Source organism: Bradysia coprophila, chromosome IV (genome assembly GCF_014529535.1).
Source record: "Bradysia coprophila strain Holo2 chromosome IV, BU_Bcop_v1, whole genome shotgun sequence".
Taxonomy (NCBI): Eukaryota; Metazoa; Arthropoda; class Insecta; order Diptera; family Sciaridae; genus Bradysia; species Bradysia coprophila.
The window spans coordinates 3,237,255-3,262,645 of record NC_050738.1 but is presented as its reverse complement, the minus strand read 5'-3'; the positions used below and the strand labels follow the sequence as shown (position 1 = coordinate 3,262,645).

Below are 25,391 nucleotides of genomic sequence, written 5' to 3'. Positions count from 1 at the left end.
TCCATTCACCATTTTAAACATTACAGCCGGAACAAAAGACGAGCGAAAACACTTTTGAGCAAATTGTTACAGATTTTCTCCTCTTATTTGGTTTGAAATTCTTAAACACATTAAATATTTAAAAGTAAATTTAGAACATACATTATGTATGACTATGCGATGAAGTGTACTGGTTTCGGATTTATCGCACATATTGTTCTTTAAATGTATTAACGTTAAACGTACGTATTCTGCGTTACATACAAAATTCATCGTCAAAGCAATTAGCTCTTCCAATGAATGTGTGTCTGCGTATTATATGAATATTATTGTGCTTATCACTTTCTTTTGTACCGAATTGTTATTATGATAAAATTTGTTTGTTCCTGGGAAATTATATTTTCTCGGTTTAACGTTTCCTGAAGTCAAAGGTATGGAACACTCTATATATAGCTGAAGATGTTGATCAAAGAAATTTCTAATTTAATTTCTTTTTTGTGTGCTCACATGAAACGTTTAATTCACTGAACCTCTTTTACGAAAACGACTATCTGCTATCGACAGCAACGACGAAAATAAGCTGACTTTCTGTTACATCTATCTAAGCTCGGAAGGAATTTTAGGATCAAAAATATTTTGGAAATATAACGAGGTTTCATTTTTGAATTAAGTTCCAAACCATGATTTTATTTCGACAAAGAAAATTATTGTGAGCAGAAAATTATTCTACAGCACACAGAAAAACGTTTTTGTTTTTTTTTATGAAGCAGTTTTTGTGTTCATAAAATGTACAATGCGAAAAGAAGGGTCATTTGCCAAACCAAGAAGGACATTTTGTTTACATATGTGCTAAATATCCCTATACTTTTATATGTGAATCGACATAACTTTGATTGAATAAAAAAGATGGCGCCCTCAACGCATGTTGAAAAAGGTTTCTGACTTCGCTTATTTTCTTAATTTTTCACGATACTTTATTAGATTAAAAATAAATTATGCAAAATTTCGCTGTATAATACAAAAATGTTTTAAATAAATTTCGGCATCTAAATAATAGTTATTTATCTACCAAGGTAGGTATGAAGGTATTTTTTCGCACTAGATGTCGATTGTCGATCCGAGGCGAAGCCGAGGTCGACAAGACGTCGTGTGCGAAAAAATACCGGCATACCTACCGTGGTAGATACAACGTTTTTCGCAATTTCGGGCCATAATCACCTTTCCAATGCAAAATATTACCAAAATTTCTACCAAACATTCACATGCAAACATGAATTCATTTGAACGATCAAGCAACCTGTTCTATATACACATTGCAATGTGATGTATAGAGACGCGCTAAATAAAATCAAGTAGTCAATGATTAGTATGTACGCTTCAACAATAGGGCGTTCCATTTCGGATATAGTTCACTTTAATGCCGTGGGACATCATACAAAAAATGAGTTACGTGTTCACTTTCGGTATTTTTTATATGAAGATGCCGTGGGACAAACTTGAACCATCTCCGAAATGGAACACTCTATACGTTCTGTATAACTGTGTGTGACTCTGTAGCCGAATGGCTATGGTCGTTGCTTGGTGTTTGGAAGAATTTTGGTGTTGGATGTTCAAATCCTGGTCTGTGCAAAGTTTTTATTTATAAAATTTAGTCTTTCTTAAAGGTACTTGAGCTATGTAGCGTGCGAAAAAAATGTGAAAAAGCCCAGGTGCGAAAAAATAATCAAAAACGCACTGTGAAATAAATACCTTCAAAACGACATTAAATGGATGCATGGAAAGGTGATGATTATGGACCGGAATTGCGAAAAATAAAAAATGATTTTGTTTGGAACTTAATTCACGTCGTAAGTGTGCCTAAAATTTGAATTTTAAGTGAACGATTCGATGAAAAAGTGAACCGAAAAGTACATTTCAACGCTTCATTGTATGAAAATGGCGCAACGTTAGAAAGACCTCCGCACTTTCCATTTTGAATTTCGACCGCACTTACGGCGTGAATTACAGCAATGGACAATGTAGCAAGTATCGGAACTCGATTCAGCTGTTTTTTCAGTTGGTTCACTCTTACAAAAGTGTTTAATTTGGTAGAATAGTTGCAAGCATGCACGTGATAGTGGCAAAGCCGTGTGAGGACGTATAAGCAGTTTTCGTTTCAATGAGTGAACTAGCTAAAAGACAGCTGAAACGAAATGCGTCCACATACATTTGTTAACAGTGACTAGCATTCTAATACTGTATAGAATTCAGATAAAAATGTTTTTTATTTATCTTAGATATGTCACCTGTTATTGACAGCAACGACAAGAAAAGCGATGAGCTTTAGTGAGTGGTATTTTATAGAAAATGTTTTGTTCAAACTAATGAAGTAGTAGATTTTTCACCAATCTTTTCAAAATACTCACATCAAAAGAACTTACAGACGATATTCATACACGCTCAAAAACGTGTTTAACTTACATAATCGTCGCAACGTTTCAATTGATCCTCACAACGGAATATAATAAAAATTAATTTTCAGTAACCTACGTGCGTTTGAAAGAGAGAGAAAAAACGCTTCTAATTCCGATGACACTATCACTCACCGTGCCTCGGCACAACAAACATGTCACCATGATATAGATGCCGATTAACCGAACTTCCACAATCAAATTCTAAAGTGGTTCATAAAGAACAGGAAATGGTAAATGAGAATAGAAGACGCGCGTATAAAAATAAATTAAGCCCAAATGTGTTACACGAGAAAATCCTCCAATCCCTATAACCCCAGCTATGTATTCCATTTAAAAAAAAAACTGCTTCGTGGTGAATTTATATTTTCGTCAAGTATTTTTGGTCAGGGTACTTACGATGAAAAATGATCAAGCAACAAAGTTTAAGAGCTAATATGCCTGCAGAATCCTAATGTGATATTCTTTTTGCTGTTTTTATTTTGTTGGCATGGGCCAGCGGAAATACACTTTGACCTTTTGCATATTTTATTCGTTGCTACTTTGTACTTTTGTCCAACCCATGGACACTTTTTTTGACATTATGAAGCCTTAAGGGTGGATTTTCACTCTTTATTCATGCTTTCAGTGTGCGATTTTTTTTTTCTTCACTCGTATGAGGGAGGTTTCCCTTTGTTCTTTATGGAAGTTTTTATATAAATTATAAGTTTATCCGACGAGATATTTTTATATTAGACTTTTGGAAACAGATACCATCAATAAAAATAATAAATTGCATGGTAAAGCTTGATATAAGTGTCCATTTATGTTCGTTTTTTCCTCTCTTCTCTCCGATACATAACTTAGGTCAGCAGAAAAAATAAAACTAGGAAAGAACGCACAAAATGTTGGATAAATTATTGACTAAAAGAGTTTTTATTCATTCAACGAATAAAATGTTTACATTTGACTTCTCTCCATGCACATGTTGTCATGTAAAGCACCTCGTTCAGTCAGTTTTGGATGGAGCTGAATGAGTTGACTAAATAGAAAATTAAGTAAAATCTCTACACCTCTTACCTAAACCATTTACTGAACGGATGAAGTTTGTGTTTGTTAAAGTTAGGGTGGACCCGTTTAGCGTTTCAAATGGCTACTGAAATCTGCTGCTAAGAAAATTGTACATGGCTGACATTCAATGGCGAAAGATGACGAATTGCAGAAAATATATCAACCTTTTGTCGGACGAACCCCTCTTCCAAATTAGGTCGTTTCAATATGTAAAAAGTCCATACAGATTGAACTATGCAGCTAGATTTAAATCGTTTAGAGATTAACAAGTACTCGAGCGAACCTTTATTGAGATTAGAATTTAATCCCTCAGGAATTACTTTTATTACATCAAGCTATAGTCAACAATTTTGGTGGCACTTATAAGCTTTTGAGTGTAACATTTTCTTAAAGTCTCTTCCAATGTACGAAGCAAAATCTCTTACTTCATTTCGTAATTGAGGTTATATGTTACTGAGCAGACCTTCACATTCACATTCTAAACTACAAAGCATATTTTTGTGTCAAATCAATCCACTCTAACACAGTTTCGCTCGTAAACCTCGCAGTAAGCGTAGTTAAACTGGATTGTAAACTTAAAACAATCCTACTACATACCTATCCCACACACGTCCAATGTTGGAATTGTTTACATAGCATTATAGCCCTGCAAACAGTGCAAACACTTCAAGAACAAACATAAAAGTTTTCTGGTAATAATGTAACAGAGTTTTACTTCACTTAACAGAACACATTTTATGGCTCTGAGTGAAATGCATGTTAATTTCCAAGACTTAAATTGTTCATTTGATTATCAAAACAATTTACACAACGTTGAATCAGCATCAGCATGTTTCATGTTTCATATGCTTCTCGAAATCATTGATTTATGTGGATAGATGTTATGTGTATGAGAAGATACAAACAACATCAAAATATGTATTGCAAGACGAAGAAGACTATGTGTTATAATTTACATTGTTTACATTTCGTATTTGCTGGCTGATGAACGAATGAAATGAATATAAAATACCTCCCAAAACCACCCTTGTACATGTAGTACCTTCAAGTAAATGTTTCGGTGTACGACACCTTTTGATTAGATTATTATATGGAACTTTGTGTATGAATGAGTACGGAGTGGTGCGGAGTGATGCTCAAAGATGTACGATTAATTCATGCCGGAAGGAACACTCACATTTGCGATGTTAATAATTTCTGCTGAAATTATTCGACTCTGACGGGAATATACAAATTCAATAAATCCAGGTAACCAGTGAAATGGCAATGGTAGAGTTTCAACAAATCACACTTTCAAGCGGTTATCTCATCTGTTATCGACAGCGGCGACAATTGTTAGTAATGAGCTATGGCTACTGTGGTTTTATATAGCAAAGTGGATGTAAAAACAAATGAAGTAAAAGATTTTCTTGAAAATACTTGCATCAATAGAAGTAATAGACTTGATGCTGATTATACTGGTTCTTCAGGTCGCTACAATCATATTAAGTGATGTATAAGTATCACTAGAAAGCAATGGTAAAAAAGGTAGACATTGACATAGTTTCACACAGAAATCATGTCGTACTAACGCGAAAAGTACGTGTCAGCAGATAAAATTAATTAGACTGGTGTCCAGCAGTTCTGGCACGCTTAAATGTTCTAAAAAAATTTGTCAAAATTACTAGGAAACTATCAATGAATCCATGATTATGAATCATGAAAATTAAAAATTGAATCCGTCCGTTGGTTGTTCGATTTCTCTATTCCTACTACCAATATTATATACATACAACATGTATTATCGATGAACCTCTCATTGGAGGCAATACCTTGAAATCTTGTCTAACGTTAAATGCATCGGAGCTTAATTGACAATTCAAGCATTTTATTTTCGATTTTACTTATTTAAAAACCAATTCCGTAAAACATTCAGATATATACTAAGAATGGCAGAAGACTCAATTATTCATATAGCGATGCTTGTGCTTTATCCATAACATTATTCAGTTTGTTCACCTTATTCCCGGCTCATGTCAAAAAAGGGTTAAACTCATAAATATTGCAAAATTTCAAAAAGAAATAAAAAAAATCTTGAATTTATGAGTGTTTGGTCGTTTGTGTGTTTTTATACACACATAGAGTGGTTGTGGTAGCCCGGGTGTTGCAACGTGTGCTTGTGGGACAGACATGTTATTCAATTCCAAAAATTTCGTTTTTTATTTTAACCTGGCACTCCTCGTTGGATATAATTGGTGTTACTCGAGGGGGAAATGATTTGGTTAAATGCTGTCACAAGCTCGGTTAAATGTGATAAGTAAAATCATGTATACTGAGGTAATGCTGCCACACTATTTTCCCTAGCTGTCTTCCAGTGGGTGTTAACCATATCACACGATATCACATAGAGTTAAGAGTTTGAGAAAAACTTAATTTTGTTATCACCACCCTCCAAACTCCAGATGCCGCTTCAAGTGCGAAACTAATTTAAATTTTTAATTGTCATCTTCAATTAATACGAACTTCAACCGACTTATTCGATCACGTAATTTGACCGGTGTGCTTGGGCTAACACAATGATATATAGTAGTGAATAACCACTCACCCAGAAAATGAAAATAAAAAAAATATTCCGGCTATATAACAACACGTTCTCCAAATACGAATACGTACCATCCGTTTTATACCAACGAGATTAAGGATGAAATTGCCCCTTAAAAAAATGAAATCCAATTTAACTTTAACTTCTCTCAGTCGCTCTCAGTATACGGATATATGAAGAAATATTGAAAATGGGTTTTTTTCTGTTTTGAATGCAAACCCTTTTCGATATGCCAGGAGCGTAATAAAGGGTATTTATTTAGAACCTTTATTAAATTATGATTTGGTGCTGTTTGCCGGTGTGGAGGAAGAACATTTCGAGGTTTTGATATGCGATTGTTTATTTGATTAGATAGCATTTATAACGTACACCATCCAAGGATTCAAGCTGTTTTGCATTGAAGGTATATCAGTATTGTTGTCAAATTCAGTGAATATTTTAGCTGGTTCTACTATGATCCATTGAAGTGGAAGCTTCATTTGTGAAGTTTGGAACATGAAAGAATCTATTGTGCATTCTGTATAACCTGCTTCACATCTTATTGTTTCACAGTCAGCACAGATATGAGCTGATGTGATATGTCGTTCATATGCCAATAAATCAATTTAGCAAAATATCGGGTCTCCGCGGTATTCGCGAGTCGTGGGTGTTAGTTTTCTCGCATTGCTAATTGAAAATTTTACATGAAAATAGAGATTTATGAAAGCAGACGAACAAATAGATTTCCAGGTATTAATTACATGGAATCTCCATATTATTCCCATTTGTTGGGTCCTTCTGTTAGGAAACGTACATACGACAAATCATTGACTGACCTCAGACAAATAATTGCTCGATCAAAGTAGAATTTCATCTATTAACAACGGTGATAAGACATAAGCGGTAATATGTGGATATTATACGTAGCAGATGTTATATGTTAAAACTAATGAAGTAAAAGATTTTGTGTTTAGCTTATGAAAGGGTCTGGAATCAGTTTTGCGCCACACAGTTGATGTAACAATGTTGGGTGGAACCAGCTGTATCGATATAGAAGATACTCTCATCAATACGATTTGACATAAAGAAAGTTAGACGACAAATTTTGGTAATCTCTATTGTATCATCCAGCGTTTCCTATCAAAATCTACTACTTCATATCTAATGCAACGTATCAGTTTAGCATCAGTCTTTATGTAAGAATCTCGGTAATAAGGTCTCATTAAAAAGATTTACAATTTACATAAAAATGGAAGGACGCACTACATGTCAATCATCAAACATCAATTCTGTTACAGTTTCTCATTAAGGAAATGTTCGCATTAAAATCCAATGAAAACTATCAACATTTCTCACTCTAACTGTTTTCGCATTGCATTAATTATGTTTAAACATCCAATTAGAACAACTCACAAGGAGTTCCCGTAAAACAAAATTTGCAAATAAATTCAGAAAACCACACTAATTCTAAGCAATTATATGCGCCCACTTGAGCAATTCAACTATACCGTTCCAATTTTCGCTAGCAGATATGATAAAAGTCAGACCCGTAGCTAGACCTCTTCCTTACCGGGCTCAGGGCCAGGAATCATGTAAAATATGAAAATATCCTGACAAGATTCAAGGCAGCGTACACCACACTTGGTAATTGGTTCGCAAATTTAAAGCTTTTTTGGCACATTTCCTTTCCTCATTTTTAGACAGTGCCCTTATTCCCACCTACTACCTCCATTCACATTCGTGAAATATGCTGTCTCGCTACTGCCCTAATTACAAACTTTAAAATGTTACTTTTCAACTTACCTTATTATATGAAGTGTATGATGAGGATACAGCATAACATACGGTTCATCCTGACGAACATATATTAGGTTTTATAAAATTTCGTACAAATTAGTCTAGTGTATACTAATAGATGAGTTGAGCGTTAACAATTCTTCTTCTGCCAACTGAATTCGGATATTAGTGTGTTATTATGCTCAGCTTATAAAAGTGAAGTTGAGTTTGAAAAGTGGATAAATTTCCGTATAATAATACTACTACATGCATGGAAGGCTGAAAGTCAAGTGTATTCACAGAAAGCGGTTTGCTACTTTGTGAATTCAAAACACTACACACGATTTATAGTTACAAGGAATTTGAAAATACTCACGTTCACTGGATACCACATATCATTCTCGCTGGAGAAATTAGGATGATAACTTTCTTCATTCCATGTATGATGTTCCACCCAAAAGTACTCGTCTTAATGTACAAGCGAAAAGTGTATATTGCCATTGCATGTACGTTTATACACACAGCAAAATATCGTCCGTTTATGCTGCCGTACATATAGATATACCCCGACTAAAAATCGATAATTTTGTCTTTTGAACAAAGTTTTCGCATACGCCAGACTTGAAACGTATAATAACAAACCGAAAGATATTTGAGATATTTTATAATATAACCGAGACATAATGACAATAATGTCAGAGAATTTTCTCCGTTCAATGTGCTCCCATACACACGTCTTTCAGATAAAATATTTTTTGATTCGGTTCACTAGGAGCGTACCTAATATTTTACTCGACGCAAAAGATGGTAAAATTTGCTAACACTCTGGTGAAGTGATTTACTCCAATGTGCCATACAAGAATAAGTGAGTGTAGTGAGTGTTTACGTGGAATAGAGAAATACTACACCGTGCCATATATGGCGAAGTGAGAACATCAATTTCAATTATGTCGTTGACTTAAAATGTTATAAATTTATTAATTTGCAGCGCTGCTTCGTGGAGGAATCCTTTGCTTGAGCAATTTTTTTTTTTGTAATCTTTGTAAGTAGATTATCAATTTTACCAAAAATGTTGATGAAATATTTTATGGTTTTCCTTCTATAATATTATGATAACGGTATTACCGTTAGAGGCAAGAGTTTCGTCATTAAAATGTTAAGCAACTAAAGTTGTTAGATATTTATAGCATCGTCATCGTCATTTAATGTTTGAACGCGGAAGGGTATGTGAGTGTGTGTGTGTGTCGGAAAGTTGAAGTTGATATTTTTCCATCAAACCGAACTTTTACGAAAGATAAATTATTTCTTACATTGATTATATCGTCGTCTGTACAACCGAATACATGCCAAACCCTTTATGGTAACGGCTAATCATCTCCAAGATCATCTGTTATCGACAGCAATGACAAAAATAACCGATGACCTCCCGGTTCGTGATCTTATATAGTGATAGGTATGTTAACAATGAAGTGAATGATTTTGAGTAAAAAGCCAGGCGATAACAAAAGAAGTAATAGATTTAATGACGTTAAAGATTGTGTTCAATAGTTCCTTGGTTGATATTAGAACGGACAATTTCCATTACGCTACGTGTGCATGTGAACGTACAAAAACGTCGATATTGCATGTGGAATGAATAAAAACAGTATTACAATGTAAGTAGGTTGGAGTATACGTATCATCGGTGTATCTTTCATGTATTCATTTTAAAACAATTCATCTGTTATCGATAACGACGACAAAAATAATGACAAGCTCTTTGTAATATGGTCCTTTATACAGTAAAATGCATGGTAAAAAAAATTGAAGTACAAGATTTGAAATCTACAGATTAATATTACTTCCGAGGTTACAAGTTGTGTATTTGATAAGTGGTGTGTTACAGCCCGACCCGAAGGGAACATAATATAATGCAAAAACACCATTAATGGTGGGAATGTCAACGTTTTTTTTTTTTTTAAAGTTCGTGATTATTATAAAAAGGCACCGGTGCTAAGCTAAAACTGTAGACTACATTTGCGTGCCTCGCATTGCATTTTTGATGATATCTTTTCATCAGAATTCTTTTTGAAAAATGTACGACCGTAATAACGACCACGAAAGTGTTAGCTTTAAAAAAAAATAGTTTTGATTGTGGTCGTTTGACCAGCTCTGAGAAAAGTCAGCAACCAAATCTATTTAATATTCCGAAGGTACAAAACTTTATTATACCTGGAAAACACACTTATTCCAGGGGTGGTCTTATCTAATCCGCAGAAAAAATCAAGTTCAAACGAATACACCAGAACAAACAAACAGAGCATAATTGCTCTTCCCTTTCCCATGGATCGCGTGAAGCGAGAGTGGCGATGAAATGCTGTTTCGACCTCCGGATACAGTGGCGGTCAGAGGTTAGCGTGGTCTAACCATCTTCAGTCGTTTCCACTGGTCCGTTACACGAGACAGCAGTACACTTTCAGTTGATCGAGTTCCGAAAGTTTACAAGAGCAAGTTCATCTTCTGATGGAAAATCGGGAAATAAAGTGGAAAACTGCTGTGAAAACACTCAAGCGCAGCAAAAAACAGAAAAAAATCATTCAAACAGAATCAACAAACAATTTCAACAAATAAACGCAATAAACGAACCCAACTAAAATAGACTCACACAAAATTTCGGATCGTCCTTTCCATGCATTGAGGCCAGGTCACATTGGGGTCGTACATTTTTGAAAAATTAATTCTGGTGGAAAGATAACATCAAAAGTAAACTAATAGGATATACTATACAAGGGAAGGAATTTGATATTTGAGTTCTAAAGCCCTCGGACACGTTTACTCATCGTGATACGAAATATCAAATTATTTCCCGCGTGTAGTATGACGTTTTCCTTTACGAAGGCGGGAAATATTTTTCCCTCGGGACGGAAGGTCCATTTTCCATCCCTAGTAAAGGAAAATCCAGTATTTAAAAAACGCCCAAAAACGCTTTTCAGCAAAATACGAAATGGTTGGTAGTATGTTAATTAAGTAGGCAAATTGAACTATCAAAAGCGCCATTGCATGCATGTATTGGCTTAATATTCTACGTAAAATCGTACGAAATGTGTATTTTATGCAAACTGGTGTTGGGGACACATATTATCGTACGAAATACCAGTCTAAGAGAAATACTGTTATGGAAATTTCTCAAGAATTTTTCAAAGAAAAACTTGTTTGGCCTTGCCGTGCATTATTGAGTAACGATAAATAAACAGTCACATTCAGTCAAATTGATTATGTATGAACGATTACAAGTTATTTGAAAAATGTGTCAAAGTTGACTCCCTTCTTTTCACTAAGATGTATGCATCGTAAATCAAATAATTTTATACAGTCGGAATGTGAAGCCTTTGTTTTACGACTGCAGTTGCAAATAACATGTCAATGTTTCACATGCAACTACTGCCGTTGTTTGCTATCAACATGGCCTTATTAAAACAAATTATTTTTCCTTTTTTTTCATATTTGGAAACAATGAAATTCCAAAGATTTATTGTAAACGAATTTCAAAAACATTTACCCACCACGATCACCTTGAATGTAATGGATTTTTCGATTGTATGGAATTTTCCCATTTATTCTCCGGCATATCCTTTGAAAAACTTTTCATCGCATTTGCATACTGGCGGTTTTAATATTAATTAAAATTTGTCATTGTTGTGCGAAGGAAGCAAAGTGTATTACGTCCTGAATGTGACGTGATTCTGTCGAATAATAATAATAATGCGAAAGGTACGATACATCACAATCGGAGCATAACAATTGAAAATATCTAATAGACCCTAGGAACGCTGGATGTTGAAGCTTTATAATAAACTTTCTTTTACCAAAATGTGTACACGGCTATTGTACGACGTTCGTGAATGGTACGGTGACACAATATGTTTATGGTGTATATACTGTTGAAAGGGAAGATGAAAAAAAAAACAAAATTGGTGGCTGCTAAAATATTCAGTTTCTTGAAAAAGAAAACTTGTTCGGAAACTCGTTTCGCTCGCACAAGCAAAAAAAAAACTTTCCATTTAAACATGACATGAATGTGTGTGGAGGTTTTGTAAGCTGAAAGGTGTGTAAGGTATGACTTAATTTGTTTGTGTATTACGGTACGATTTTTCTCACACAAAAGGCTGTAAAATGAAAGATCTTTCCCGCAAATCATGTGTTAAAGTATGCGAACATTGTGTTCATTGTACTGTAGTGGGACGCTACGCTAACTGAATGAAAATCATTGTACGATGGGAAAGTAACAATATTTTATGATGAATAGGGCCTTCGTCTTTCCGGAGAAATATATTTCGACAAGCAATTACTTTATGCTGTAATTATTATAATGAAGTCGATTTTATTCAATGCCGTACACAAGCTCTACCTTCGCCATACCTTTGTGTTTAGCAGGGACTATTATTGGGAATTTCATTTACTCAAATTAATGAAAATTGCAGAGTTTCACTGAGATCTACCGAAAAACTATTTCGGTGAATTTTTGGTAAATTTCGGCAATTTTCAGAAAATACAATTCCCAAGAATAGGCCCTGATGTTTAACTTGTGTATTACAGTGTGTATACAAGAAATTTGCTTCAATAATATACGAAAACATACTGTTACCAGGTTGGCTGGGAGTGAAGACTTCAGCTACCATCCACACCACTGCACTGAATAAAAGTCAACAGGACAATATGTACCAATTTTAGCTACAGATAAGGCAAATGTCGACAATGGACCTTTTTTGCGAGTTACAAAACATTAATGGAAAATTGAAATGAACGCCGACGAAGGTGAATTTCCGTCAAGCTTTTGAAAATTTTTCTCTCATATCGAAACAGTGGTCAAAATTCCTACTGCTTTTTCGACATTTGTGCCTGTCTGATGTTAACCAATATACTGATGATCGGTAACAAATTGAACAAATACATTGCACTTCGTATCTATTTAAGAATCACCGTCGTCTCATGTACGGCTTATGAAAGTTTGAAAAAACTTTCTTAAGTTCACATCGTATGAAACACAAAAGTCAAAATTTTGTTTAGCTTTTTGTGGTGGCTCAACCACAAGACTGCCACTAGTCTGCAAGGGTAGTGATGAATTGGAATTTCATTTCGATTATGATTCGCTATACTTGTTAGTGTGCAAATTGATATAGTGTTCCTAGAGTACTACTGTCGTCATGGCCTGATGAGGCATTTTTGAACTGCATTTTAATGAAAAACGTCAAAAGACGTATTTAATTTTCTCTCAGATGGCAAACGTCCTACTTTTTGAAAAATGTTAAAATTGGACTAGGAGTGTGTAAATGCTAGAAAAAAAACTAAGCCCAAGCGACTGCGCCGACACTGCACTTGTGGTCTGGTTACCATTAAGACAGACACATCGGTATATTCGCAGAGCTTGCACATTCCCAAATAAAATGATTCATGAAGGTCCTATGAAGGTCCGGGTCCGGTATGAATTTCTGAAGATCCGATAAACTTATCGCAACTTATCTGTTGTAACCAAAAGAACTTTGGTAACACGCCATTCGTATTAACAATCACTTGAAATTATCGTCAAGTGGATGAGCATTCTGCAAGCGTTCAATAACGGTCGTGCAAAATTGCACAAATTAAGCATCGATATCGACGAAACGAAACGGAAAGTTTAGATGAAATGATTTTTTGTAGACAAATTTTACATGCGTACTGTATCCGCTTTTATCATCGCTAGACTCCTGAAACAATGACTAAAATAATTGAAGTCATTAAAATCTGTGCAACCAGAAATGGGATAGAATACATTCTCGGCAAGCATTATGATTGTGTTTTGGATGGAAAGATTATTAAACATTTCTGAAAATGAATCCTTCAGGCGATTTATGAAAAAATATTTTCCACTGTTAAGAGTTAAACGAAAAAAGGTACAGGTAAACAGCACTGGATGTGTACAATGAGCAAATATCTGCACTGAGAGTGTATTACATTCGTACTACACAAGATAATCGACTTTCATATTGTATTTGTTTTGTTCAAATTTTCTTTTTATTTATCTTCATCCACATTTAATATTTGTTTACCATCAATATTTCTGTGTAAGTAAATAGAAAGCTCGGAATACAACCAAATAGCTGAGCGAATTTCTTTCTTTTCATTTTATACTTTCAATTCCAACATAGCATACGTATCATACCGTGTGCAGTTCGTCGAATGAAAGTAATCTGGAAACAGTACAGGTAGTACAGAGATCTTATCCCAAGTCGTCATAGCAATTGTGTGTTTAACCAGGGAATTTGTATTTATTTTCCGGAAAATCCATCACTTTAACAACTTTAAAGTTAAAAGAAAAATTACATTTGTTATTCGACGTTGTTTGTTTGAAATAATATCTCACTGAATTCATTCATCCAATGAAAATGAATCGCTCAATAGCCAACTATAAAGTGCTGAAGCGATTCCATGGTAGTGGTATAATGTTCCATTTTGAATAGAAGTATTAAGTATGAAACAAAGAAGATTAGTTTCAGCCAATACAAATTCATAAAGAAAAACTGAGTGGAGTGTTTTGACCCTCCAGTGGTAACGTACTTAGCCTTCCACCAAGAAAACCCGGGTTCAATCTCGGAGAGGGCAAATTCTGTATAGGATTTATCTTCAAAGTTTAGCATGAAAGTAACGTTTCTATGAGTACTCAAGCCACTTGCCCGCGAGGTGTTTCATGGCTAAATACCCCTTAACTGGAGGTCTGCATTCAGAAATGGATAGTAAAAAAGCTACTATATACGTACACTTCATCCGTAAGAAATACTGTGTACACGGTCTCATATACGTATTTCGTGCCCATACACTTTTATATAGTTTTTCGGTGATTTTTTTTTTCGCTGGGGCTTATAACAGGGAAAACTGGATTAAAGCTACAAAAAACTGGAATCAATTAACTTTTCGACTAGAAAATTAGCCTGTAACTCTACTTTCAAGATTGTGAAGTTTGGCAATTGACTTTAATTTGACAAAAACATGATAGAGACCTTTCTGTCACTCTGTCTCATATTTCGTTTGAGAGCTACTAGTTTCTTAAGGAAACTCCGTGGAAGTTCCGTGGAGTAGATTAATAGGCACTGACGTGGAGTAGACTTATTTCAGGGGAGCTAATTTCCCGAAAATTACCTACTTTTTCCGTCACGTTTTATCTGTTTCTCTAAAATATCAATAGACCGAAGTTCCTCGATTGTTTTTATGGCCTCTTTATTTGTTTTTTATAGTTTTCAGCTAAATCGATTACATACGGATGATATTTAAGAAAAAACAAGGGTTCATGGATTTTCGCGAAATTTTAATTTTTTTTTTGAAAATTTCTGGATTTTAATTCTCTAAAATAGGCTCTGCTGAAAATTGTCAATAGAATGCCCTTACGGAAAGCTGTCAGTTTATGGGGTTCTGCCCCCACGGAAAATCTTCAGACAAAGTATACAAAGCTTGCTAGTTAATTGCACACTTGTGAATTCGGTTCATATCAGAGCCCAATATTTGGGAACGAGGGGTGGATAAACATAAAAAACAAGGTTCGAAGGGATAGAAAACAAACATATATTTGTTGCAAAACAAATAAAAAACAGAAAAACAAGAAAAAACACAAAAACAAGAAAAAACAGAAAAAAAAACGGAAAAAACCGAAGAAAACAAGAAAAAACCGAAAAAAAAACAAGAAGAAAACCGAAAAAACAACTGTAAGAAACTGAAAAACCAAATTAAAAACAGGAAGGATTAAAAAGAAAACAGAAAAACAAAATTAAAAATACAAAACCCGAAAGAAGTACCATGTTTTTTTGTTTTTTTCTTTGTTTGTAAACGGAATTTACGTTTATCCACCCCTCGTTTGGGAATTAATTCCCAAAAAGTTCCATTTTTTTATTTACTTATTTTGTAACGTTTTTGAACGTTTACTAGCATTTAATTATAAAAACGCAAAGATTTTTTTTTTAATTTTTTGGGAATTTTAGGGAATTTTTAAGAATTATTTCCTAAATATTAGGCTCACAATAAATGACTCCACAAGTATGTACTTCCACTGCATCCAATTCTATCTACTATTTCCTGTAGATGGATAATATCTTACCTTTTGCAAATAGCATTGCGATACAATCATTAAATCTATTACTTCAATTGTTTGTTATAGGTTCCAAAAAATTGATATTTCAATCAAAGAGGGGACATGTCACATTAGCGAATTATGAGAAAAAAGAAATTTCATTTCATCATATTGACATCGTTAGACTATTCGAAACAAATAAAACTTAATTTTTCATACGACGATTGACATGCCCTAGTTCTGAATTTAGCTTTTTATACTGATTAGAGAGCATCGCTTATTTTTGTCATCATTGACTATAACAGGTAACAGGTAACTCTTGTCAAATCTTGATTCATTCTACTTTCTACTCAACTAGTTCAAGTGTTAAAGGTACAGATAAAGTTTTGTGCAGGCAACTGTTACAAACATTGAGGATATGATTGAAGTTGTAGGAAGAAATGGCTTATGGTATGTGAGATGGGATGTCGTCATCTTATTATGATGAGATGTATAATGTAACAGTCACTATTCCATCGGAGAAATTGTTTTATGATTTTAGTGTAGTCGCTGAAACCACCTAGATCCAGACACTCCATTTTATACTTATTCCATTCTCATTAAAATGAAAAACATTGAGTTTGAGAACAAAAAATGTAAATTAAAAAGAAGCAAAAAAGAACCGACCATAAAAGAAACTTGCAGGCCCAGAAGCTTACATTATTATTTTTTCGTATATAATAATGAAAGCATAAAGAATCATGTGAGTGTGTGCTGCGTTATTATAACGTGGGTCTCTTTTTTTTAATTAAATTCGAAGCTTGTTGTTCTCTTTAATAACAACGTGGTGTACGTGTAAGTGGAGTGAATGTTTGTTTTCCAACAGCGAACACCACCGTGTTCAGGTTCTGACATATTTTATGAGTTAATAGCACACAACACAAATTGTTGTAGCTAGAATTTAGAACAACATCGTTGTGTGCGCTTCCGAACTATGTTAGTTTGAAGGAAAACGTAAAGAGCTTAAAGTGAAACATATTTCTCGCTTTCTTTGTTTTTAGTAGTTCTGAGACTGAGTATAATTCGTCTTATATATTAAGTAGATGTTGCAGGTAATATTAATGCACAGCTGATTTCATTCGTTTAAGTCTGATGATGAAGATGAAATTTAAGACACACGAGAAATTGTAATTTCCGTTTCCACAAGTGCTTTGGTTTCCATCAACAATTCTCAGACAGATTACCAGGGACTACTTTTGGGAAAATATTTCCCAGTAAGTTTTTGAATTTTTTCCAGATTTTCCCATAGTATCCTTCATTTATACAAACAATGTTTTTGGTGAAATTTGGAAAAATTCAGGAAAATTCGGGAATGTTTTTCCAAAAATAGTTCCTGCCAATTACAGGTATGAAGTGTTGCCAATGACACAAAAATTACAATTGCTCGGTTTCAGATGGATTTCTGATTGTTCTTTTTGAGTTGTAAATTTTTGGGAAAGCCAACCGGTTATTATGGGTGTTCGACTATATTAATCCATAGTATGGGTTACAGTTACATTTATTAGACAATTAGAAATTAGGCAACAGATACCATTAGGCCGGAACAGTACGAGCCATAGAAACTTCCCTTTACAATTTTACGGACGGGATGGCTCAATGGTTACGTACTAGCCTTGCAACAAAACGATCCGGGTTCGAATCCCGTGTAAGACAATCTCATTTCTAGTGGCTGCAACCATGTACCCACTGAATGACTCATATCACTCATATCAAATGTATTTGGGCGAGATATCAATTAAGCAACTAACTTTCTCTCATAGAGTACTTGCATACTTCGAGGCGTGGTTCGAACGTCACGTTTACGCGGATGTCCACCCTGCACTTGTTCATGGCTGTTAAAGAATGTTAGTGAGGTCTTGAAACGAACAAATAATTTTTTTTTTGATCTACACGTTGAACATTATGAGAGATGGACTATTCGATTGCATCCCTGGACTATGCTTCTTAGTAAGAAGTTCTTGCCATTACCGCTACCATCGTAGATCATTGCTGTATAATTAAAAAATTACGCGCCCAAGCTAAATGAAATGGTGACTATCTCTTATGGCTTCATACTGTATACACATTACCCAGATACAGTCACTCGTATCACCCATTTTAATTTAATTTCTCTGGTATGAAATTAATTTTCTCCGTTACACACTCCAGAGTATTCCACCAAACCATTAAAGAGTAGGTTGAAGGTATTTTTCGGGCAATTAAACTAGTGAGACCAGTGAATGTTGATATCTTCCTCCCGGTGAAAAAAGAGGTGTGAAAATTTCGCCATTTGTTTCATAAATTATGCCGAAATATCTTTCCATTAAATAACGGGTGGAGAATAAAAACTTGTAATGGAAGATAAAATGTAACAAACATTACCTTCAACAATTAAATGAACGAATCTCATACAATTAAACTCTTCTGGTCGTTATAATTAAAAAAATATATTCCTTCGTTTTGAAACAAAAGGCATGCTGAAAGGGAAGTAAAATAAAATCTCATATTCACCCATTTTTATCCGAGTTTTTTTTCCTGCTATGTTTAGCTTTTTAAATTGAGAATAATATGATGATATAATCACACAGAGGGACGGTAAAATATTTTTTTAATGCTTATCTTCAGGGTGTATTTTATGAGTTCAGAGAAAGTTTTAATTCTTTTAAGCTACGTGTATGATACACAGCTTTAGACAAAGATTATAACTGAAAATAAATAAATAAAAAAAATTCCTAAGGTTGAGAAGATGAAATATTTTAACGATAATGATGTTAATGTTTCGGATAAATTTTTATGGTTAGCATAACGCCCGGTTTTAATCTTTTAGAAAGTTTTATGCTCGGCTTTCCTTTAATGCAACAAATAAATGAACATAAATCGCGGTAACATTAAGGTGCAGTTACAAGAACATGGAAGATTACTTTCACTAGATCATTTACTGATATGACGTTAATTTGCGATTAGTACTAACCAAGTGAATACAGCGCCCGATTTAGTCTCATAACGAGTTGGGACCTTGTAAATTACGCTGAAAATGAACGTTAGGTATGAAAAGTAACGGTTTTGTTTTACCCTCAGTTAAACTTTTTCCTTAACTTACTTGATCACCGAAACACTCAGACTGTAGGACTCACAGTGTAGGTTTAACTGGTATCGAAGAATCTACTCTACAATCTTCGTAACTTTGGAAATAGGAATGGGAGCGACCTGTGGGTGCGAGTTTTGGAAATGAATGTGAACTCTGAGTAAGTGTTTTCAGAGAAAGTAAAAATTGGTAATGGAGGCGAACTTGATCTAGAGTATTTTTAGAAAAAGTAAAAATTGAAGCGAACTTGGTGTTAAGAATTTTCCAGGAAACTAAAAATTGGAATTGAGTGCGAACTTGATCTGGAGTTGTTTTCCGGAAAAGTGAAAATCGAAAATGGAAGCAAACTCGAATAAAAATAGAAAATTTTACTTTTACATAAAGCGTTAGTTTCTCGGAAAACACGCTGCATTGAGTTCGCGCCCATTTCAAATTTTTAGTTTCTCTGGAAACTACACGGAGTTCGTACCCGTTTTCAAAACTCCCATTTCCCATGAAATGGGAAACAGGCTTCAATTTTGATCCGTAGGATTTTGTGTAAGTGTCATGTAAACGGATGAACTATTTGCTCACCGGACTGAACGTGGTTCTAGCTTTAGTTCTTATGAAAGGAATCGTTGAATTTTTTCCCTGTTATTTTGTTCACCCACTCACTTAACATTCTAAGGTGCACTTACTGCCACAATTTCCATCTACGAACGAAAGGCAACGATTGCAATAGAACTTGTCGGGAAAAGATTTTGTCTACTGCTTGCTTCCAGCTATATAAGCACAGACTCTCTAAAGCTATTGAAATCATTAAAAGTGGTAACATGGCACTGTAAATAATATTTCTCTGTGCGCTAGTTACGCTATAGACGGCTCTGACTGAATGTGAAAATATTACACTGATAATGCGTCAATTTATTAGTTGCGTCTTATCCTCCGGTGTTATCACTTAAACAACAAAAAGATAGAAATAAACGAAAATTCTTTATAGAAAAACGATAACGAATGAAAATCCTACAACAAGAAAAAACATAAATAAAATATGAAATGGGAGGAAAACAAAAAGTCGAAGAAATAAAAGTAATCTCAATTGAAAGGAAGGTATTTAGATATCTGAATGAATTTCTTGGGAAAATAAATAAAATTCACCTTTATGTACCGAATGAACGGTATAAAGAGACAGGTAAATATGTATAGAACGGTGGCCAAATAATTCAAAATGAGGTACTTTCAAGCCAATGTAATAACACATTCGAATTTTCTTTTGATCTCTTTTTCTACAGTTAAACTGTATCTGATTATGATGACATTAAGGGAAACATAAATATTCATTAGCCCATTCATGCTAAAATACTTTTTCTCGTCGAGATAATCCAACGACGTGAAAACGAAAAAATTATGAATTTCAGTTCGTTCATTTTCCATTTTAAGTGTTGTTCTCTTTTCCAACAATTACACGACGATTCACTCTGAGCTTTAAGCTTTATGCTTGGAAATTGTAAGAGTTTTGAAACAAGATACACCCATTAAGGGATGGTACTCATACCTTTCAATAGTTCCTAGAAAATCAACTTACATCAAGTGCTACATCAGATTCAGAGATTATCTCGTAAGTAAACCAAACAGAACAAGACGAAACTCTATTAAAACCTGTAAGCAATGGAGTATAGTGGAAACACAATTCGAATGGTTGGGATCCCGAAAATTCAGCTAGATTTCAGATTTCATAATACGCTTCCGCCATCGGAATATGTCTTTCATTTTCTGTATACACACATATCCATCTCCTCCTCCTCCATCAACCCCAGCAGCAAATTATATACAAACATGTAAACGATACATGCGAATAAACTATAATCCATTGCTCGGAGGTAAGATATTCCGGTAATACCATCATCCTTTTTAACCAAGCGAACAAGACTGTATCATTCGACTCATATAAGTGATTATCTACTTATTGCCATGCTCGGCAAAGTCAAATCTTGATCTTATATAATTTAACTCGTGATAGCTGGGTGAAGCTTATATTCATTTCGACATTATTATACACACCTAGAGAGAAATAACAAAAACCCGTCGCATCAGGTAGATAAGGTGGATACACAATAAAGCTTTACGAAATACCTCGCATATTTCTAATAATAAAACACACCGAAAAACCTTTCCTCCCCGCACAGCGGTGGATGTGTAGAGAAGAAGAGGAGGCGTAGTGAGGTACTACACACAGCACTCGGCGCGCGAATATGATAGGAAATTTTCGGTTGGGAAAAGGTGTACAGGATTGAAGCGTCCCTTGTAATAATACCATGTCTCTTATGTATACGAAGAGAACATAAGAAATGATAAGATGTTGGTGTTTGTCGAGAATGTTATTGAAATGGAAATTGAAATATTAATTTTAAGCGAGGGAAGGCGTTTGTAATTTAACGTTCATTGTATGACGAGCAGAGACACGTATAGATGTATATATAACATTCCACCATGCCGTCAATGTTAACAATGGAAGTATTATAATATTGGAATCCATGCAATTTCATCAGTAAAATTGTCGCTTAAAGTTTGTTTGTTTGTTTTGTTGATATAAATATCAGATTAACCAGACAAATTAAATCCGCAAAGGTAAAATAAATTTTGATAGAAATTATCATCACTGATGATGGATAACGTGAGAGCTTTAATGGAAGAAGATGATTGACGTTGAGTCAGAAAATTGGCGTACGTTCGCGTCATGTGCGTTGCGTGGATGGTATGTGGAGTGACAAGAAAATCCTAATTATTTTGCAATCAGTTAATGGAATATGAATTTCGCTGATTAAGTAATAGGATGTTCTACGGCAAACATTAGATGACTACATTTGTGATACATTCGAAGTGAAAGTCGTGCATTAGCGAGGGAATGGCGTGAGTGCTTCCCAATTTAACTTTGTTTGTTCAAATTCTCAATCAAAATGCTTTATTGCCTGTCCCATGCGAAAGTAAACCATTACGTGGCAGTTTGTCTGAGAAGATCATCAAAGAAATTCTGAAAATTTTCGGTTCATTTTACGTGAATTTTTGTGAAAATCAACTTTCGCATAGGACAGGTAATAAACTAGAATACGTTGGATGCTGCTAAGTAATTCATTGTCTTGAAAACAACCTTTTAACCTTTTCAACCAAACTTCCTCGCACGTTTTTGAGCAACTTCCTTTGATAACTGACAAGTGTGTATTACCTAGCCTTCAGTTCGGATATACAAATTCTACACTTGTCGAAAAGATCCTATAAAATGTAACGTTACCATCAGAACCAAAAATTTAAAAGTACGACCGTAACGGTGCCAACGACACCAGTAACGTTAATTGTTTTCGTAACTTTATGTAAAAACTAGGGTATCAGCATATTGAGCGATTTTTAGAAATTTAGTTGTAACGTTATAGATCCAAACAACAGCGTTGCATTAAAGTTATTGTCGATTTTCGAAATTAATTTCTATGTGAAACTTGGCACTGGTACAATTATTTTCCGCTACGCGTCGCACCCATCGACCAAATAGCCAATAAACATTAAGGATGACTCGCCTCATTTAACGAAATATTTTCACGGCAACCAATGGATCCAACTCTTTGGCTATTTTAGCTGGTCTGTCTCATTATGTAGAAACGGTTAGAGTATGTTCTACCGAAAAGAACTACTAAAGATAGCGAAACTACTGGCACGTGTTTCATATGTGGGAAAACTGTGAAGTATAGAAGACTTGTAAATTCTAACTTCACTTCACTGTGGCTGTGAAAACGTACTTACCACCCACCAGCATGTGATATGCTTTCGTTACTACATGGAAACTAATATTTTGGGTTGCGTGCATACTTCAGTCGCCCTCGGCTCGTTTCACAACCCTCACACTTGATAAAAGAATAAATCTACAGGCATACTATGAATCCAGCACTAAGCTGTACAAATGAAGTAACAGATTAAATGGTATGATGGTAAGCTGGGGGTTCATAAAATGTTAAATATCTGACAAAGAAGCGGTCGATTTAATGCTATAATTTTAAATTGTATAACATGTATAATTACCGATCATTGAATAGCGAAAGCCTGATACAAAACAATTAAAAAAAACTCTAAACATTTCGTGTGGCAAACCAATCGATGGTACACAGTTTATGACTAAACTTCAATTTCAATTTATTTTTCGAATTAACTCGACTAGTCAAGCATTTATACAATTATTTATACTGTAACATCAAACTGTGAAACACAAATTCAATCTGCTGAATTAGCGGTCGCATTTACCTTTTTATTTATAACCGAAAGCGCTGTTTTGCATATTTAATTTAAATTAAAATCCTCATGAATAACAGCAGTGCATGGACCTTACTCTTTCCGCTATTCTCTGGCATGCTCTCCGTGCACCGTGTTCACATTAATTTATTCATTAAATGCTATTTTGAAGAGTACCGATGCAATAAAATGGTCGATCGAAAAACTATTTTCAAATCGGACATTTTAGTGAGTATTAAAGTGAAGGTAGCACTTGGCAGGTGCCATTTAAAATCAACATTACGATTCTCGTCACCGAAATTACATTTACAGTACAGTCTTTGTATCGGAAATGCTCCTAAGTTTAACCCTTGCATACATCTCATGTTACTCTTTGAGTTTACCAATGTACCACAAAGCACCCAAGTTTCGTCAATGTACATACACACGGAAAACATTCTGGTGATTGTCATTATAACAAACCCGCATGCATGTATGAACTAACACACGATTGTGGAACTTATGCGACCTAAAATGTTCACCGTTTTCACTGCATAAAATGGAAATATCGTTATAATACCTACACACACCTCCTGCTATCATATTGAAGCGGTTGGAACGGATATTACACGTAAAATAACAAAATATATTTGCCAAGTATTAGGTACATCATGTGCACTGTGCAGTTGTTTTAGTTGAACGGAAAAAAAATCCGAGACCACAATTCCAGAGCAACCAGACAAGATCATGTCCCAAATATTTCCTTGTATCTACTTATAGATTGGCTGACTTATTCATCTAATTTACCCACGGTTTGATCAAATATTTTATATGAGGAGGTTCGTCGATTACTGTGGCGTTATCGCTGAAAAATTCGCTGAACTCTACTCTACTTTTCATAAGTTCAGTTAAAATTGTGTATTAAAATGCAGTTGAAGTTTCCGTCATTTTTTTCGATACGGTCTCAGCGAAATAATGGCGTATACTCCCATACAACTTTGTTTTCCTTCTATTTTGATTATTTCCATCACTGTCCCAGGTCTTCACTTCTTTTAGTTGTTTAATCCTTGGTATAATCTAAATATAATAAATTTATAGTATGTCCATGTCCAGTCCATCGTTCGTATAGTGATAAAACCATTAAATCTGTTAGTTCGTTTGTTTAAATTATCGCTCAGTGTTTGATACAAAATCTTTTACTTCATTAATTTTAACATTTGTTTCGTTCATGATATTGGTATATATAATACTCCGAGGAGAGTATCGCATTATTTTAGTCGTTGTTGTCAATAACAGTTGGCTGGTCTCTATAATATTTTATGAATGTGGCAATTGGCCAAGTGCTATCTTAATATTCAATTTCTATCCTATTGTTTCGCTGCCCTGCAACAATATAATTGTATTGCGGGTACTGAAAATTAATTATTCCATTAAAACAAAGTTTCTAATGATTTTTTATTGTTTTTGTTATTTCAGGCAGGAAAACGCACGACGACGGTGCATAACCAGAAGTTGTGGTAAGTTCAGTGTTATTTAATTGTTATTATTGAAAGTTTCGAGCGAACTTTGTTGCTAGGAAATAATTGAAAATTCCTTCACTGAAATAATGTGGAATATTTAAAGCGATCTGAATTTAATATTCTTGTGGAAAATTGAACTACTTGCGGCAGGTCGCTTGTTATTGCTTACTTGTTGGATTGTTATTGATTTTAGCAAATCGATTGTAGTTACGAATGTGGCTAGAGTCGAAGCGAATGCTGTTGAAACGAACATCGGCAACAAAACTTTATCATTTGTATAACTTGTTACTCAAACATCAAACTCAGTTTAGTTTTATAAATTGCTGTAATCTCAAGCCTTTGAGAAAAACACCTTACATTTCTCTGAGGCAAATTATGGAAACAGATTCTTGTCTAACGGAATCTTCCTAAAGAGTACCGCAATTCCATAAAAATTCCCAAATATATTCCAGCCAGCTGATTAATGTTTGTAGTCGACCAACAAACGAGTCGCCAGACATTATTACTTACTTACAATCAATTTGCATGCCAGCGGTAGATCATATTGGCTGTTAATACCTGTGGTAAGTAAACCGCTATTGAGATAAGTTTGGTGAACGATTCAGTAAGGATTTATACGCCACACTTGGGTAGACCGCTATTATTA

General features: G+C 34.5%; 1 protein-coding gene across 2 annotated transcripts in view; it reads left to right on the top strand.

Annotated features, from left to right (window-relative positions):
* LOC119066500 overlaps window positions 1–25,391 on the top strand; it is a 108,113-nt gene that overhangs the window by 20,581 nt on the left and 62,141 nt on the right. For both annotated transcript variants that reach the window (XR_005085761.1, XM_037169012.1), the window contains exon 2: window positions 24,702–24,742. The gene's annotated coding sequence lies outside the window, so the exon portion shown is untranslated. The remainder of the gene's footprint in view (window positions 1–24,701; window positions 24,743–25,391) is intronic.